A 3,576-nucleotide genomic window follows, 5' to 3' on the forward strand; every position below is an offset into this window, starting at 1 on the left:
ATTATCTGAAAGACATGGGGTAGCTCAGAAGATGGAAAGAAATGCTGAAGAAACACATCTCAGGAAGGATGAAGGAGTTGAGGAGAGATAAGAGCCATGGATCAGATTCTTCAGGACATCAACTTTAGGGGCAATCGGCTTATCTTTTTTCAATCTTTTTTTTTTTTTTCCTCTCTTTTTTCAATCTTTAAGTCCCTTTCTTCAAGATTCCAAATGACCTAGAGAAGCTGATTGACCTAGGCTGAGTCACACGCCTGTTTCATGGCCAAGAGAACAAGGTACTTTGAAGGACAGTTCCACTAACTCTGTATCCAATGCAAAAGGAATGATTTCCTAAAGCTGTTGCCAGAGGGGATAGTGGAGAGGGTATTTGGGCAGGCAAAAAACATTAAATATCTGTTCATCATTTATTTACTGAGTATGAATTCAGGAAAATCAATCTTCTCCTGAGCCCCTTAACAATGAGAAACCATTCCATGATTCTATAAAAGAGTAGAGGATAGTGGCCAGGTCAATTTCTCATCCCAAATCTTGGTTTTAAGGAAGTACACACTGAAGTATTAAAGGATAAAGGGGCATAATATATGCAACGTACTCTCAAGAAATTCAGAAGAAAAATGTGTATGTATTTAGAGAGTTGGAGAGGGAATGGGCAAAATGCTTTTAAAATAGTGAATTTGGATACAGGGTATGTGAGAGTTCTTTGTGCTATTCTTGAAGGTTTTCTCTAAGTTTGTAATTATTTCAAAATGAAGTTGAAAAAAATGTCAATGGGCAGGGCAAAAGGAAATATGCTCCTCCACTTGCATGTCCACAGGTCTTTTGATGAATTATTATGTGACAAATGAACATTTGTGTGCCTTACTGCTAGATCCAAACTCTAGGGGAAGTTCTTAGTGCCAAGGCATGTACTCTGATGAATTATTGCTATTTTTGTGACAGAGCTTCACTATGGGCCCGTAAGACACTGGATAAGACCTATCTATTTACTCTTCTTGAGGAGTCTGACTAAATGGGTGGAGATTTCCTTTGGCTTTTATACTTTTGTTTTAACGATTGTTTGGGAGATGTATTTCGGACACAGTGTCTATAGTTAATGCCTTGTATTTTTTAATACTCATTTATAACCCCAATTTTTCTCCACCAACTACTTACAAGCTTGAAGTCAAACATTACTAACTTCATAGTCATTTCTTATTACAAAAATATTTCAGTCTAGAAGGATAATCATAGCAGCATTTATACTAGCAAAATTTTGGGACCAATCAACCACAGAGTAATGGTTAAAAATATTCATGGAATGTTCATATTCATATTGCACGAATATGGCATATTGCAATATTGTGAGGATAGTAAGAAAAAATGAAGCAGATATATAAGAATGAATATGAAACGAACTCCAAGGAAAAAAATTAATGAAGTCAGGAGCAGTGGCACACATCTGTAGTTCTATCTACTTGGGAGACTGAGGCAGAACAATTGATCGAGTTCAGGAGTTCAAGACCAATATGGATAACATAGCAAGACCCCAAGAAAGAAAGATAGAGAGAGGGAAGAAAAGAGGGAGAGAGAAAGGGAGGAAGGAAGGAAACTGTATGAATGGATACAGATAAATCTCTAATGTATATTTTAAGAGTGATCTGCAAAGTCATATGTAAGTATAATGCTATTATATTAAAAGATTGTATGAATGAGTAAGCGATGAATGGACAGTCAGTGTTTCTGTCTGCTTAGTACCTGCCTGTGTACATATATACAGAGTATTTTCTGGGACTATATAAAGGAAATCAACAACAATGATAACTTCTGAAGAGGGGACCTAAGAGTGGAAGTAGGGATCTGGACAACAAGAATGGGAGGGAGACTTCTTTTCATTTATATCTTTTGAAATTTGTACCAAAAATAATCTAGGAGTCATTGTTCCTTTAGGAACAATTACTTGAGTTTCATTCTTACCATGTAGGCTTAAGTGAGAATAAATCACTATAGCTAGGGAAATTGTCCTATTAGGCTAGGAATATTTTGAAATTGGTTCTGTGGCTTCTCACCTTTCTACTCCTAGCAGCTAGCCCCATCTTTTCATATGGTAGGTGATTAATAATTGGTTAATTCAAATTAAGTTCTACTGGATTGATTTGCAGTGTTTTAAGGGGCATATCTTACAACATACATCTTTGCTTGTTGGTTTTAATACACGCTTATTAGCCATACAGGTTTCTTTCTTTTCTAGCCTAAAGGAAAAAGATGAAACGAACATTTATTTTTTATTCTGAAGAATGTAAAACATAGTCAATCAGTGGATGTAAGCTAGTGCTTAATTTTTTGGAAGGGATTTTGGCACAATAAACCATGATTTGAGTACCCTTAGCAATTTATCCAAAGGAAATAATCACAAACTTCTGAAAAAGATACATGTAAAAGGATGTTCATTGCCATGTTGCTGATAATATTGAAATTTTGGAAACAGTCTAAATATTTATAGGTAGGTTAATTAAAGAAGGGTATAGTCATCTAGGTTACCCATTAAAATGATTATTTCAAAACACTTATTTTTAAGGTCAATTGATTTTCTTTAATTGTTTTAATTTGTGCATTATAATTAAACATAATAGGGGCTGTAGCTCAGTGGCAGAGTACTTTCCTAACATGTGAGAGGCACTGGGTTTGAACCTTAGCACCACATAAAAATAAATAAAATAAAGGCATTCTGTCCATCTAAAACTACAAAAAAAAATTTAAATAATTAAAAATAATAGTTGGATTAATTGTGACATAGTTGTACACGCACATAACACAATTTGCTCAATTTCATTCTCCAGTACCTCCTTTTTCCCCTCCCCCTGACCTTCTCTCTAAGTCTATTGGTCTCCCTTCTAATTTCATGAGATCACCCCCTTTTTTTCTCTGTAGCACCCATATATGAGAGAAAATAAATGACCCTTGATTTTCTGAGTCTGACTTATTTCACTTAACATAATGATGTAAGGTTTCACTCATTTTTCTGCAAATGATATAATTTTGTTCTTCTTTATGGCACATTTTCTTAATTTATTTGTCTGTTGACAGACACCTAGCCTGGTTTCATAATTTGGCTATTGTGAATTGTGCTGCTATAAATATGGGTATTCATATACAATATGCTAATTTCAGTTCTTTTGGATAGATACCAAGGAGTGGTATAGCTCCGACCCATATTTATTGAGGAAAAATATCTCTAATATATTGCTAAGTGATAAAATCAGGTTACACAATAACATATTTATGTGATCCCTTTTATGTCAAATTTCATACATAGCCAGGTGTGGTGTCACACACCTATAATCCCAGCAGCTTGGGAGGTTGAGGTAGGAGGATCTCAAGTTCAAAGCCAGCCTCAGCAAAACAAGGCACTAAGCTACTGAGTGAGAGTCTGTCTCTAAATAAAATACAAAATAGTGCTGGAGATGTGGCTAAGTGGTCGAATGTCCCTGAGTTCAATCCTTGGTACTGCCCCCCCCCCCCATTTTTTTTCATACATTGATCACTATTTTTTCATCAAAATATTATCTTTCCAGGAAGGGTGATTTTTAATGTCCT

The sequence above is a fragment of the Sciurus carolinensis genome, chromosome 17, assembly GCF_902686445.1.
Source record: "Sciurus carolinensis chromosome 17, mSciCar1.2, whole genome shotgun sequence".
NCBI lineage: Eukaryota > Metazoa > Chordata > Mammalia > Rodentia > Sciuridae > Sciurus > Sciurus carolinensis.